General features: G+C 38.1%; 1 long non-coding RNA gene across 1 annotated transcript in view; it reads right to left on the minus strand.

The window, feature by feature from the left end:
* LOC145546654 (uncharacterized) overlaps nt 1-16,831 on the minus strand; it is a 239,762-nt gene that overhangs the window by 107,705 nt on the left and 115,226 nt on the right. The gene's annotated exons all lie outside the window — the stretch shown is intronic.

Raw genomic sequence — 16,831 nt, forward strand, 5'->3', positions numbered from 1 at the left:
TTTAGCAGTTCTCTGAAACTGCACATTAGAGGGATCTTCTGGGAAGAAAAAGCATATAGGCTGCATACTAATTTTAAAAATAATAAGCATCATAATTTTACATAATTGGTACTGCAATGGCTTGTATATTATCTAAGATCACTAACTGGAATTGACTTTCAGTTCTTCCTGTCTTCTCTAATTCATCACAGAAGATAGTGCTGGAGTGATTAGCTCGCTCACTTACTGCATTCCAATGGTGGAATTATCATTATACTGGAAGACGTTGAATTTTTTTTTTTGTAAGCACATAGAAATTTATTCAGTATCATTAGTTATTAGGAAAGTGCAAATTAAAACCAGAATTAAAAATTGTTAAAATTAAAAAGAATGACGACAGTACACGCTAAGCATGTGGACAATGGAAACTCTCATAGCTGGTAACAGTGCAAGTTTTTTACAGCCATTTTCAGTTCAGTTCAGTTCAGTTGCTCAGTTGTGTCCGACTCTTTGTGACCCCATGAATCGCAGCACACCAGGCCTCCCTGTCCATCACCAACTCCCGAAGTTTACCATTTTAGAGGATGGTTAGTCAGAAAGTCAAGCACACATTTAACATATGACCAAAACAAAGTGAAACTATATGTCTATACAAACATTTGTACATGAATGTTCAGAGAAACCTTATTCAAAATAATCAAATACCAGAAACCAATTAAATGCCCATGAACTAGTGGTTAGCTAATTAGATTATGGTAAATCCATACAGTGAAATACTACTTGGCAATAAAAAGAAACTATTAAAATATGCAGCAACATGGTTGGATCTCAAAGCACTATGTTCAGTGGGAAAAGTAAGCCATAAAATCATGCTATATGATTCCACTTACATGAAATGCTAGAAAAGGCAAAACCAGAGTGACAGAGATCAGTGGCTGACGGGGACTAAGGCTGGAGAGAGGGGATTATTTGCTAAGGAAGACTCTGGATTTTGATGATTCATAAATATACATCAAGATTTTAGCTATTGACAAGATGAGGTCTATGTAATTAATGGCCTACTTAGGTCAAAAATTCCCTTGTTGTTGTCGTTCAGTCCCTTACTCATTTTTTAAACCTTTTGGAAACATTTTTTAAATAGGAATTTCTTTGTACAGAACTGAAGAATGACTTGAAAGGGACCTCAGGAATAATCTAGTCTTAGTTCTTTGCTTTATTGATAAGAACCTGAGTGGAAAAAAAAATGTATATATTTTTAAATCCATCTAGTGGCTTAGAAGGGCTTCCCTGGTGGCTCAAAAGCAAAGGCCACAATGGTTCTCAATTTTCTTTGCACGTTAGAGTCAAAGCTTAAAACAATGCTCATTTCTGAGTCCTATCCCAGAGAATTTGATTTAGTTGGTCTGAGTGAGCTTGGACACTGGCATTCAAAAAACTCTTTGTATGTGAAACTAATTTGAAAGGGCAGTGGCTTAGTGGTTCAGAGTTCAGGACTGGGAGGCAGAAATAGATAACTTATTACCCTATTTAAGCTTCATTTTACTTATCTTTAAGATGGGATACTGCTACTGCTAAGTCACCTCAGTCGTGTCCGACTCTGTGCGACCCCATAGATGGCAGCCCACCAGGCTCCGCCGTCCCTGGGATTCTCCAGGCAAGAACACTGAAGTGGGTTGCCATTTCCTTCTCCGATGCATGAAAGTGAAAAGTGAAAGTGAAGTTACTCAGTCGAGTCCGACTCTTCGCGGCCCCATGGACTGTAGCCTACCAGGCTCCTCTGTCCATGGGATTTTCCAGGCAAGAGTACTGGAGTGGGGTGTCTGTGATATCCTTAATGCTTTACAGTGACAGCTGAATGACTTAATGCATCTAGAAGGCTAATCACAGGAGTGAGTATGTTGGCTGGGCTATAGATTACAGTCATAATACCCAGTGCCTAGCTCACCTGACTCCTCAGTTCAGTTCAGTTGCTCAGTTGTGTCCGACTCTTTGCGACCCCATGTACAGCAGTACGCCAGGCTTCCCTGTCCATCACCAACTCCCAGAGCTTGCTCAAACTCACGTTCATCAAGTCAGTGATGCTATCCAACCATCTCATCCTCTGTCATCCTCTTCTCCTCCTGCCTTCAATCTTTCCCAGCATCAGGGTCTTTTCCAATGAGTCAGTTCTTTGCATCAGGTGGCCAAAGTATTGGAGCTTCAGCTTCAGCATCAGTCCTTCCAATGAATATTCAGGACTGATTTCCTTTAGGATGGACTGGTTTGATCTCCTTGCAATCCAAGGGACTCTCAAGAGTCTTCTCCAGCACCCACAGTTCAAAAGCATCAATTCTTCAGCACTCAGCTTTCTTTATAGTCCAACTCTCACATCCATACGTGACTACTGGAAAAACCATAGCTTTAACTATACAGACCTTTGTTGACAAAGTAATGTCTTTGCTTTTTAATATGCTGTCTAGGTTTGTCATAGCTTTTCTTCCAAGGAGCAAGCGCCTTTTAATTTCATGTCAGCAGCCACCATCTGCTGTGATTTTGGAGCCCAAGAAAATAGGCTAGTGCATTTTTATATTGCTTCCACAATTCTTTCTGATCCTTTCCTTTCTGACTTGATGGTCCTCTGCTTCCTTCTCTCCATTCCTTAGTTTCATTTCTGATGCTTTTAGAGCTGTGGAGCCAAAAATGGGACAGGGCTTTTCGTGTGCACAGAGTAGGCCCACTTTAGTTTTCCAAAGATTCTGGTCAGAATCATGTGCTGAGGGGTACTTTCTCTAGCTCCCAACACCCTGAGATATGCTTGCATGCTTTTGCATGGCTAATTTCATTTCTGGTGGTAATATGTTAGAAGTCTTCTGCATTTCCCTCTGCTTTCCTTCTTGTGCAAGACTAGTTGTTTATACTATATGTTCTTGTTATTCTGGAATACTCTATATTACCATCTTTTATATTGTTATTGATTTGATTGTCTTGCTCACTACAATGTATGTTTCTCCAGGACAGGGTCAGTGTAGATTCTACTTATCATTAGATTCTTAAAGACTAGTACATTGACAATCACATAGGAGTCACTCATTTAATATTTTTTTAAAAATGTGAAAAACAGTTGTAAAATGCTAAGTACTGTAGCTCTATCTTTATTTTTTTTTTCTTGGTAGCAATCTTAGCTGGAAAAAAAAATGAGTGGAAGGTCTTGCTAGTTGTCTTTGGACCCACAAACAGAGAAGTCACCATTACTGTAAAAATGTTTGACTATGTTCCACAGAGACCAGGCAACTGGTGTACGGGAGATATACAGTGTAACACACACTCCAATTTTGTTTTTACTATTTCAAAATAGCTGGCTCTAGGCACCCCACTCCAGTATTCTTGCCTGGAAAATCCCATGGACAGAGGAGCCTGGTGGGCTACAGTTCATGGGGTTGCAGAGAGTCGGATATGACTGAGTGACAACAGTCTGTGTCACTAAGGAATATCCAGTCTTTACCTTTCTCTGTGAATTTCTAGGAGAATATCTACCCTAAGGAATAGGTGGAAAGTTCTGCTACATTGAAGATGCCTATTGCTCTTGGCTCTATTGCTAGGGAGACCTTGATTAGGTAGGGTTGTTATTCTTAACTTACATAAACGAAGTTCGAATGCTATGGAGTTAAGTTATGCAACTTCGAATGGGATTTTGAAATTAGTCTTTTGTTTTTGGAGAAACAAACATATTTACCATTGACCAATTTCAAGTTTTAAGTCATAGTTGGCAAATGAATAGGTGATGTTTGTTTAACTTTATTAACACTTTCACAAGGAAATTGCAATATAATGAATTTGAAAATAAAATAGACCCAGGAGAAAAAATGCAAACAGATGAAAAATATTTCAATTAATGACAAAGGAAATGATTAGAGTAATAATCCCATTAGGATTAAAAGAAAAGTTGTTATATATTAATAAGTTGTTATTACATTGGAATACCTTGGAGTGTTGAATTGTTTGTGCTACGGTGTCATTAAGGTGGAGATGGAACTCTCTGTGTAGTCACCTTTTCTGTTTTCAAAAACATTTGTGTTTATTTATCTCAGCTTAATAATATCATTTAGACTACTGTTGATGAACTAAGAATAAGCTTTATTTTCCAACACTTGATGTGTACCAAATTTGCTTTTGCCCTAGTGAAGATTCAAAGGGAAGACTGTGCTTAATTTTTCTGGAAAAATCTTTTTCTTATGAAAACATTCATATAATAGAAGCTGGTGGACAGCGGAGGCTTTGAGCCGTGTTTCTTACTCTGCCAGGACTTCATTAGATTTAGATTTAACTTTCATTTCCTTTGACTGCTTTTAAGATGTGTAAAATTACTTTGAAGACATTCAGTGAAAATAAGACTCCTTAAAAGATATATTTAAAAGTGGAATACCATGATATTTAACAACTTAGTAACCCAGAAGCAATGTATGGTATGTATCAGTTTGGATAGGTGAGGTTACATTGCAGTAACGAACACCCCTCAAACATCACTCCCTTAAAACAGAGGTTTATTGGTCTCCACTGAGAGTTGACTGTGGTCTCTGTTCCCACACTGTTGTCCTTTTTGTTGGTGACTCAGCCTCTCCTCTGAAACACTGCCAATTACTGCGGGAGAGGCAATAGAACATGTGACAATATGTATGGTGTCTCTTAAAGCTTCTGATTGGAAATGACATCCGTAACATCCATTCACTGGCCAAAGAAAACCACATGGCCACATTTGAGTTCATCAGGATGAAGCAGTACCTCCCTAATAGTAACTGACAGGATGTGGAAATAAATATTTGTGAATAGCCCTAAGACCTCAGGTACCCATAAGAATCTCATTCACTCTCAATTCCAGACCTAGTATCAAATGTAATTATTAAAATATATTTATTAGCCTTTGCTGTGCTATGCTAACCTAGAAGGTCTGGATGTATAAAAGCATGTATAAGGCTTGTCTGTTCAACAGGCATGTGGTGCCTTGCCAGACCCTGTCTCCATGGCAGTGATTATCCTTCTTGATGGTATATGCAATCCTAGAAGTGTAGACTGAGTGGGGATGTCAACCAGAAAACCCAGGCAAGAAATGAGTCAGCAGAATTGGTGGATGGATATTGTAAGCCTGCTTGGGCTGTGATTCAGAGATGATTTCAATTGGTGGAACAGAATAGGACATCTTATAAATAAAGACTCATATTGACTGCATGTAATTTCTAATTGTGAAAATCCACAAAATTTCTGACAGGAAATGTGATTTATTCAAATACTGTTCTAGATTAGAGTTTACCATTTCTCTTAAAAATTGACATTGTCCCTCCCCATTCATCCCTCCTCATGCCACTGTACATCCTGCCCCATGCCCGCCCCTTCCTCAGCAGTTTGCAACCAGTAATTCTGCTTCTATTTTTAGGGTTTTAAATCCTGGCTTCAAAGGTACTCAGGCTGAGAAGACTGGGAGGGTGGAGGATTAGCCTCAGGCAGCAGTATGACAAAGCAGTGTATTTATTCCAGATAAGAGTAAAGGAGGTTGAGATGTATAATTCATTTCACATACATTTCTCTTATAGACTCCTCTGTGACTATAAAGGGGAGATCGTTACTTCCACATTCCTGCTCTCCCACCCTCAATGCCTGCATTCTACCAGTCGCTTTGATTTCTACCCTTGGGAAATAGAGAGAGGTACTACTGAGTGCTGTGATCCTGACATGGGGTTGAATTTGGTCCTACCCAAGCAATTGCATTGCTTGAACTTTACTTATGCTGCATCAGAACCCAGCCTCACCTAGTGAAGCATCAGCCAGACACTGTTGCATCCACACCTAGTGGGTGAGAGAATGACTTCCACATCCTTTAGCACCTTTGGAAATATCCTCAATTTCTTGACACAGCACAGAGAAATGACTCAGATGAGACACTTCTACTTTATCAGTAGCCTTCAAAGACCTAACCAACTGTGTTCTCTGACTTTCCACTTTTGGTGTCAAAATGCAAGGGACAGTGCTTTGACTGATTGAAAGACAGTCCCTATCTCGGGAGCAGAATTTGCCATGTATCTGATTTAAGTTCACACCAATCATCCTGGGTGCTGATTTGGTAAGGAGGACATACGGGTTTAATTATGTTTTAACAGGACTCTGGGTTATATACTTACATTAAGTAGTATTGAATCCTTCTGTATTTAATTTCTTTTAAGGAGCAAATAAACCAGTATATTAACTTTTTGACACTAAAACTTCATCAAGGGAACAGAATGGAACATATTTGCTTGGTCTCAGGTAGTGATGGCAAAAAGGTAAATTCATTAGGAAACAAAGAGTCCAAAATGAAGACAATCATGAAAACAAATGGTAAAGCTGTCTAATATAGGTAACATGGCTTGTTTGTAATTAAGAGAAACTTTAAGCTCAAATACTCTAAAACCCTATATGTTCAATCACACACTATTCTAAAGGTGTGTTTAGTTAACTTTATATATTAATATTACTAGACTGCAAGCTCACAAGAGTATTTTTATTAATATTTTAACTTAATTTTATCAGTGTCATCCTTAATAAATGTTTGATGAGGGAATACTCCTTCCAAAAACATTCTTCTGTGGCAAGGCACACAGTTTTGAATGTACTCTTAGTCTTTGAAGTTCATGGCTTATATTCCATGTGTAAATTCATATTTCAAAGACAATTCAATCAGAAATTTTATTTCATAAGTTATATCATTAAAGTTTAGATAGCAAGACCATAAGGTCCTCTGTCCTCCCATATGATTTATGATTTATTTCATATGATTTATGATTTATTTCATATGATTCATGATTTATTTCAGGAGAAAAAAATCCTAATCTACATTGAAGGTAAAATCTAAGATAAAAATGTGATCATAGTAAAAACCTACACAAAATTTTAGTACCATTAGAAATGTTTCTCTACTCTGACAAATGGCCTGCTTATCTAAATGACATATGGCAATAAAAATAGTGAACATTTACAGCATTTTGTATGAGTCAGGTACTATTTCACATCTTAATTTATTTATTAAACCTCAAAATATTTCCATGATGTAGATACTATAATATCCTTACTTTACAAATGAGAAAGCTGAAGCAAGGAAAGATTGGTTAATTTGACTTTGGTCTCACAACTGGTGATTGGCAGGTCAGGAATTTAAAATTCAGCAGTGTGAATTCTGAAGACTAACATTGTACTACCTCCTTATTAATACTTTATCTAGAACAATCAAAGAAATGCAGACAAATCTCTGATGCTCATTAAACATCAGTCACCTTTTATCTTCCTTGCTAACATTTGAATTTAGATTTTTTGAAGGTTAAGATTCTGAAATATTAGGTTTGGGGCCAAGGCAAGAAAATAGACAAAAATATGAGCTATCTTTTTGCCTTTCTGACCCAAAGCTCTTAGAGATAGGTGACACTGGGTAATTTTTGTGGATATAGAGGCTCTTGAACATAATTTTCTTGTGAATATAACTCCACTGACCACCAACATGGCAAGGAAAATTCCTAAAATATAAATAGAGACATTGGAAATTGATGATCTACAGTTCAAAGTGAGTACCTGGTTTGTATCTTGACTTTAATAACTTCAGTGAAAGGTTCCCCAATTATTCGAGCATAAGGGTTGATTTTTCATGTTTGAAATATTTTAGAGTATATTACGTATGATAATGAGCTTCCCAGGTGGTGCTAGTGGTAAAGAATCCACCTGCCAATGCAGGAGACATAAGAGATGCGGGTTTGATCCCTGATTGGGAAGACCCACTGGAGAAGGGCATGGCAACCCACTCCAGTATTGCTGCCTGGAGAATCCCGTGGACACAGTAGCCTGGCAGGCAACAGTCCATAGGGCTGCAAAGAGTCGTACGTGACTGAAGCAACTTAGCATACACTTACTTATGAGAATAATTGAGTTTTTACATTATCTGTGGATTAAAAAATACAAAATCACATAATTCTATAATACCTAAGAAAACATAACTACTAACTTATGAATATCAAAACAATTATGTGGTCAAAAACTGATTTTATCTCTAGATAGAAAGCTGGAAGAACTAGGGTAATATGGTCAGGGTAAGGCAATTTCAATGCAGGTATAGGCTAGGCTGCTCCCAGTTACCAGAGTGGCCACTGGAGAACGTGATCGAGATGCAGAAAATCACTGGGAAAAGCAGGCATGGATTCAGGTCCTATGGGACCTAGACTTTATACCACTGGGGGAGGATCATCTTTAAAAATACAGAATACAAATGACAAGGTAGCCACTAAAGCCTTGGACAGGGCATATGCAAATGAGGGATGACCTTGAAGCTTCAGTTTCATTAGTTTCAAGGTAAATTCACCCCCAGAGATTTAAAAGCTTGGAAACAAGTCTTCACTGAGGATGGGAAAATCATCTGTCGTGGCTCCAGGCCATGAAGTAGAAAGGCAGCCTGAGAACCATGTGCCAAAGACTTCGGTGAATGAGGGGGATGACTGCATGAGAGATTTCTACATGGAAAGAACAAAGAAGGGAAAGAAGACAGTAATGGCTAAAATTTACTGTGAGCTTAGTAGGTGTTAGACACCATTCTAAGCACTTTAGTAATTTTTTTAATCTTCATAATAGACAATAAGTAGATATTTTATTTTACTAATCAGAGACAAGTATGGAGAAGAGATTTTGTAATTTGTCCATGACTACATGGCTAGGAAAATGCTGAGCAGGACTCTGAACCCCAACCCTCTGGGTTCTCTTTCTAACAGCCAAGTATGCGAATCATAACATAAACTAAATGGACACGCCTAGAACAAAAAGCACATTGACCATGAAGGTAGGGGACTAAATTTCTGTATACTGCAATGGGGAACAAGAGGAAAATTATCTTCAAATATATCAAAGTGAAGGATAGGCTGATCTCTATAGTCTGCTCTCTGATTTTCACACTACCTCACTGCACGGATTAGAACCTATTTGTTTTGGCATTGCAGAAAGTTTTTTTTTAATTTATTTTTTTGTTGAAGGAGAATTGCTTTACAGAACTTTCTTGTTTTCTGTCAAACCTCAACATGAATCAGCTATAGGTATACATATATCCCCTCTCTTTTTTTTTTTTTTTTTATAAATTTATTTATTTTAGTTGGGGGCCAATCACTTCACAACATTGCAATAGTTTTTGCCATACATTGACATGAATCAGCCATGGGTTTACATGTGTTCCCCCTCCTGGACCCCCCACCCACCTCCCTCCCCATCCCATCCTTCTGGATCATCCCATTGCCCCGGCCCTGAGCCCTTGTCTCATGCATCGAACATGGAATGGTGTTCTGTTTCACATATGATAATATACATGTTTCAATGCTATTCTCCCAGAACGTCCCACCCTCGCCTTCTCCCTCAGAGTCCATAAAATTGTTCCATGCATCTGTGTCTCTTATTCTGTCTCGCATATAGGGTTATCGTTACCATCTTTCAAATTCCATATATATGCATTAGTATACTGTATTGTTGTTTTTCTTTCTGGCTTACTTCACGCTGTATAATGGGCTCCAGTTTCATCCATCTCAGTAGAACTGATTCAAATGTATTTTTTTTTAATGGCTGAGTAATATTCCATTGTGTATATGTACCACAGCTTCCTTATCCATTCGTCTGCTGATGGACATCTAGGTTGCTTCCATGTCCTGGCTATTGTAAACAGTGCTGCGATGAACATTGGGGTACACGCGTCTCTTTCAATTCTGGTTTCCTCGGTGTATATGCCCAGCAGTGGGATTGCTGGGTCATATGGCAGTTCTATTCCCAGTTTTTTAAGGAATCTCCACATTGTTCTCCATAGTGGCTGTACTAGTTTGCATTCCCACCAACAGTGTAAGAGGGTTCCCTTTTCTCCACACCCTCTCCAGCATTTATTGTCCCCTCTCTTTTGAACCTCCCTCCCATCTCCCTCCCCATCCCACCCCTCTAGGTTGATACAGAGCCCCTGTTTGAATTCCCTGAGCCATACAGCAAATTCAAGTTGGCTATCTATTTTACATATGGTAATGTAAGTTTCCATGTTACTCTCTCCATACATCTCACCCTCTCTTCCCTTCTCCCAATGTCCATAAGTCTCACAAAGTTTTTTTTTTTTTTTCCTTTCTTTGCCTTAGTGAGAGAAAAGCTGAAGATAACCTTAGGTATCTTTGGATGGGTTAATAATTTTTGAGGAAGTGGAAAATCTCTTTTTCCTAAGATAGAAGTGCAGGCAGATGCACATTTTTCCCTAGGCTGTAAATATTGTGTATGACCCTGTGATCAGTAGGACAGATGGGCAGACATGTCTATTGTTGGGAACGTGAATAATGACTTTATGCCTCTGTGTTAGGAGGGGATCTTGAGACGGTTAGATTATCCTGAATCATCCAGGTGGACCATAAATGCTACCATATGTATTCTACTAAGAGGATCCAGAGGGAGATTTCACACACGCGCGTGTGCGCACACACACACACACACACACAGGGAAGATGAACTGATGTTAGGATCTCAGATAAAGCGGCCACCAGCCAAAGTGCTGGTAGTCACTGGAAGCTGGAGTAAGCTGGGATGGATTCTCCTTCAAAGTTTCTGAAGCAGGGATGGTCTTGCTGACAGACTGCATGATTTCAGTTCAGCGAAACTGCTTAGGTTTGGAAACGAGGCCATTCCATCTTGACTGTAACTGTGTAATCTGGAGAAAAGTACCTAATCTTTCTATGCTTCTCCAGATCATACCAGTAAATTAGGAGGATATGGAACCATCTTGGCCCCAGAGTTTGTGCTCCTTCCTGCTATCCTATGCTCTTCCTGACTATATGACAGGTGAAAGCTTAGGCTGTTTAATCAGGAACCAAAAGAATTATGACAAATTTCAAGTTCATGGAGATACTCATAAGTGTTCTGTTTATACCTCTAATTTTGACTCCAGTAGTGAAAACAATTTCCTCAAAAAGATTATTTACACGTTGGGGTTGAATAATGCTCTGAATGTATTGCTTAGTGCTCTGCCCTGCTGTTCATGTGTTGCTGTTGTTGTTCAGCTGTGTCTATTTGTGACCCCATGGACTACAGCATGCCAGGCTTCCCTGTCCTTCACCATCTCCTGGAGCTTGCTCAATCTTATGTCCATTGAGTTGGTGATGCCATCCAACCATTTCATCCTCAGTCATCCCCTTCTCCTCCTGCTTTCAATCTTTCCTGGTATCATGGTCTTTTCTAATGAGTTGGCTCTTCGCATCAGGTGGCGAAAGTACTGGAGCTTCAGCTTCAGCATCAGTCCTTCCAGTGAATATTCAGGACTGATTTCCTTTCGGATGGATAGCTTTGATCTCCTTGCAGTCCAAGGGACTCTCAAGAGTCATCTCCAACAGTTCAAAAAGCATCAATTCTTCAGTGCTTAGCTTTCTTTATAGTCCAACTCTCACATCCATACATGACTACTGGAAAAATCATAGCTGTGACTATACAGACGTTTGTTGGCAAAGTAATTTCTCTGCTTTTTAATAAACTGTCTAGGTTGGTCATAGCTTTTCTTCCAAGGAGCAAACATCTTTTAATTTCATGGTTGCAGTCACCGTCTACAGTGATTTTGGAGCCTGAGAAAATAAAGTCTTTCACTGTTTCCATTTTTTCCCCATCTATATGCCATGAAGTGATGGGACTAGATGCCATAATGTTAGTTTTTTGAATGTTGAGTTTTAAGGCATCTTTTTCACTTTCCTCTTTCCCCTTTATTAAGAGGCTTTTTAGTTCCTCTTTGCTTTCTGCCATTAGGGAAAGCCTGTTTCTGCCTGCTGTTCATTTTCCATTACAAATGAATTTTCAGAGATACTCTGTTTCCTTCTTAAATTTCAAAGAAGCTCCCTTTGCTATTAATAAACATCAACTGTGACTCAAAATAATGCTTTAATCTGAGACTGAGGTACTAGCTTTCAGCTTTAACTTGCCCCATCTGCCACTCAACAGAATACTCTTTCTGAAGGTCACTTAGCCTTCTTTTAATTATTTCTTTTCCTATTAATGTTACAGAATAGAAATGTACTGATCTGTCTGGTGGACATTTTGGTTTGTGTAAATTGAGATTTGGGAATTTATTTGGATGAAATAAGATGCTGGCTAAAATTCAAAGTAAACATTTTGCTGATGTTTGAACCTTAGTACCAAAAAAGTTTATACTTCCTGGTTTCCCTAGGGAGTAGGGATTGAGAAAACCACAGAAAATAGTTATTCTTGGAAACTCTGCTGCCAGTCAAATGCCATGGGGTGAGGGCCCAGAGAAGCTAGTTTCTCTCCCCATAGCTCAAGGATGAGCTCGCTGTGACTAGAACTGCTTGGTCAGGTTTCAGAATCCTTGAGGCTGATTGAGAGGGTGAGGAGGAGGCTGGGCAAAAGGAAGAGAGCTGGAATGACTCTCGGAATTCAATCCCAGAATAGCTCCCTAGTTTAGGTCTGCTCTTGAACACAGTTGACTTCCTGGAAGCCATCTCTGCAACCCCATAGACTATAGGCCGTTAGGCTCCTCTGTCTCTGGGATTTTCCAGGTGAGAATACTGGAGTGGGTTGTCATTTCCTCCTCCACTAGAAGACCATATCTGTCCTGAAATTTCTGCTTGAAATAGAGTCTGGAGGTTTGGGATTAAAGACAATTTTTAATTTCAGTTAATTTAGGATCTGGGATAAAATTTGAAGTGTTATAAGTTATTTCAATATTAATATTTCAATTAATATTGAAAATATGAAGGAAGTATAGTGTAATTCCCAGTAAATATGAAGACAGCTTTCCTTCAGAGCCAAGCGTGATTCAATGACCATTTTCATTGTCTTTGTCCTATCTCAGAGGGTAAAAAAACTGCAGTTTACTAAGATGCTATATTTACTATTTGATGAGTCATACTAAAAGCCTCATGTTACTATACAACATGAAGAAAGAGGATCAAGGTAAAAATCATGATCGTAAAAGTGTGGTTTCTAAAAACCTAGAGTGGGACAAAAAGGTCAAATACCTAAGTTCAAACCTCCTTTGGAATGTAACTGCTATTACAAGGCAGCAGATTGCATGAGATAGACATTGATTTTCCCAGGTAGTGGATTAACTTGTATACAGTGGGTTGTCTATTATTGAAAAACTTCAACATATTAAGCGCAGATGTGTTAGCCTTTAGTTTCCAATATACAGCATCATATACACACATAGCAAATGCACATTACCTTGCTACCCTTCGCCATTTATCTTTGAATTGCCACATCCCACATCCAATATATGATGTTTTAGAAATGTTTTGATTACATCATAAGATAACATTCTCATTATATATATATAAAACGTTCTCATTATATATATCTATATCTATATATATAATTAAATACATACATACATATATATATACATATATATATGTGTGTATATATACAACTTTTCCTCTAATATACTCTACTGGTTTGGAATTTTCCTTGATTCCTTTCCAAGATGGACAAGTTTACAAGGGCTTTGATGTGGAGCTGCAATGGATAGGAAAATGCCAAACAGTTTTTAGATTCTAAGTGACTGGACTGAGGGTATGAAAAAGTAGAAGGGTGATCATTGACGGAGTTACGTAGTTAGCCAAGCAAGGTAAAAAAAATGATATGTTCAAAGTCAAGCTGAGTGGAAACTTATAGGAAAAGAAGTCATGTGTATGCATCCCAATGTCAGTAACTCAAGTGGGAAAAAGACAAGGAATAGATGAACGGGTTTATTTTAAATAATAAGGGTAAAATTAAATACTAATGGAAGAATGGATAAGGGTGGGGAAATGGATGAAATAATACATATGTATCATTGTGCTATTGGTGGGCATTGTAGAATATTTAATGATATGTGAGCTTATGAGACATAAAGAACATGCAGTACTGTAACAAATTAGGAATAAAAAAATGAAAATCAATCAAAAGGGAATGATTGGTGTTGATAAGTTTCTTTTTGAAGTACAAATACTATGATCAGGCTTATGGAATGAGAGAAGAATCTCTGCTAACTGCATCAGTCTTATAACTTCATGATATTACACAGTATGATGGGGAAATCTAAAAAAAGCGAAGCATCACTAACCACTCACTCTCCATTCCAGGAAATTCCTGAAAAATAAGGTGGCACAAATTGCTCAAAAGAGGTGAAAGGGTTTTCCACAATCCAAACAGGAGGAGGAAGAGGAAGAGGAAGTGTGGAAATATTTACTGAATTAAGATTACTGAAAGGGGGCTTTGCTTATGGATGAGACTCTTGGTTGGCAAATTTTTTATGTGGGGAAAATTCTTCAGTAGTTGCCGACAGCTAACCTTCAGGATGTGAAGTGCCTTATGGGAACCATATACCTACTGGTAGGCAGGGGCTGGGGGAACATTCTCTCAAATTCATCTCACCCACCCACAATTACCTGAAGTCCTTCATTGCTCTAGTTCAGGAAAGAGCTACTTATGGTCCCTGACTATCTTTAGTCTAAATCTGGGTCCTAAGGGGGAGAGAGAGAGAGACAGACAGACAGACAGACAGAAAGACAGAGAGAGAAAGAGACAGAGAGAGAGAGAAGAGAAGCATGAATGCTGGTATTTTCAAGTTTGATAGGTTAATAAAAAGGGTTTTGCATGAAAGGAGGAACATAAAAGGAAGAGTTGAAGACTGGAAGGACACACCCAGAACTAGGAATACACTTGACCCTTTTCCTGCTCAGATGGCATGGCTGCCATTTGAATCACAACTTGACTAAATGGTATAAAGCAATTACAGTAAGTGCACAATTTAATCACTTTACATCCACACACAGACCCCTGGGGCTCTTCTTAGATATTTCACCACACAAAGTGTCCACAATTCTCTGCCTCTCAGAAATATGTTTCCTGTGAGGATATGTAGGTTTTTCTCCTGACTCAATTTCTGAATGGTTAAGCGCATTTCTGTTGTTCCACATTTCTGCTGTTTGATTTTTAAAAAGAGCAAAACCAGTTCAGGTTTTGCATTCTATAGGAAGTTTGTTTCATCCATTTGGGAAATCAAGACTACATCTTTCTGGGGCTAGAAATTATGGGGAACTCATTTCCTCCAGCTCCCATTTTTGGTGTTCTCATTTCAGTGAGCAAAACCTAAGGTCAGTTGATTGTAAAGAAAACAATAATTAAGATTTTTATTGCTCTTATGTTCAGTGGCTTCATTTTGTGCCCAGCTCCAGATTGTGCCCTTCTCCCACTCCATATCAAGCTGATTTGCAAATTCATACAATTGACCCAAAGGACGGGATAATTGATGACTCAGTATAAATCCATCACCACTGTTGGAAAATATAATTAATAAATGCATTCCTTATTCAAATTTAGTAGCATTTTATAGGAGGAGATCGGAATATTATCTGAGAAAAGATTCATGCCACATTTTGTTTAAAAATCTGTTTCATTATTTCACAGTCACACTTCAGTAGTTCAGGCTATATAACAGTTTCTTCTTGGCCCTTGAAATAACTTCTTCGCTTTTGCTTTATAGAGAATCAGAATGAATTATTCACAGATCCCTAGGAGCATTAAGAAAAGAATGCCTAATTCTCAAGTAAAGCTAGTGTTACCTTCTTAGTCATATTTGCAGGAAGGGAATATGTTCATTCTTTTCCTAAGAGGAACACTTTTCTCAACCTTCTCTTTCCAACAATTCATCCAGTCAAACTTTCTCATTCTTGGGTTTCAACTGACATATACCATTATTTGGCAGGATTTCCCTCTCTACTTCCTGAACCCAACACTAAGTCACTCAATCCTATTTCATTCCAGAGAATTCCTCCCCCATCACCTTTACCATGGACTGTATTGTAATTATTATCCCCCTGGAGAAGGGAATGGCAACCCACTCCATATTTGATTTTTTATAAGTTACAAAGAACAGTTCCCAATTAACCTTTATTCCCTGATCTAATACTTAAAAATAACAGGTAGGCTAAGGAAATCTTGAATAAATAGTAGGTATCATCAAAAAATTACTATATGCCACTTATTGTTCTAAATATTGTACATATTAACACATTCAAACTTTAAATAACTCCATTAGGTATATATCATTAATATTCCCATTTTACAGATGGGAAAACTAAGGCGCAGTGAGGTTTCATAATGAGTCTAAAATTTCCTAGTTAGTAAATAAATAGAGCAGGGTCAGGTTGCAGAAGAAAAAGGCATAGGGTAGAGAAAAAGCAGCAGGTGAGCACTACATAGTCAACAGAACACAAAATAGCTTATTTAAATTACCTAATAATCAAGAAAGATCTTGAAAGGTATGTTTGTATGAAATGCTCATAAAACATTTTACTTCACAAACAAAACATTGGGACTGGTATTTGGAATTTTATACATTTGTCACATTTATATATTAAGTTCTTTAAATTTACTTCTTTTTTTTCCCATGCAAATAAAGCCCATCAACCAAACCATCTTCTTCCCAGTTTAGGGTCAAATCAGCATTGATAAACCTGTAAGTGTTAAGTTATGTTATTTTTGAGAACTGATGTGACATGTCCTAGATTTCAAAAGTTGAGGCTGCAGAGAACCGAATGAATTTTTGAATAAAAATCCATGTACAGGACACAAACATTAAGGAAGAAGGGGGAGAGGTACAGGCAGCGGATGAGAATCCTGTCTGGACTACTGCCACCTAGTGATTTGAGTCAACCATCTGCCCCCACCCACTCGGGGAAACAGACTCATTAGAATAAATGTTTGCTGTGGTTTTATCCCCCCTAAATATCTTAGAAACAAATCGTTCCTGCAGTATTTTAAGGCCACCCACCCATGTTTTAAAAAATAATAATAATAAAAAGTAAGACGGGTAGGA

This window comes from Giraffa tippelskirchi, chromosome 4 (assembly GCF_054371585.1).
Source record: "Giraffa tippelskirchi isolate mGirTip1 chromosome 4, T2T-mGirTip1v1.2.pri, whole genome shotgun sequence".
In the NCBI taxonomy this organism is placed as follows: domain Eukaryota; kingdom Metazoa; phylum Chordata; class Mammalia; order Artiodactyla; family Giraffidae; genus Giraffa; species Giraffa tippelskirchi.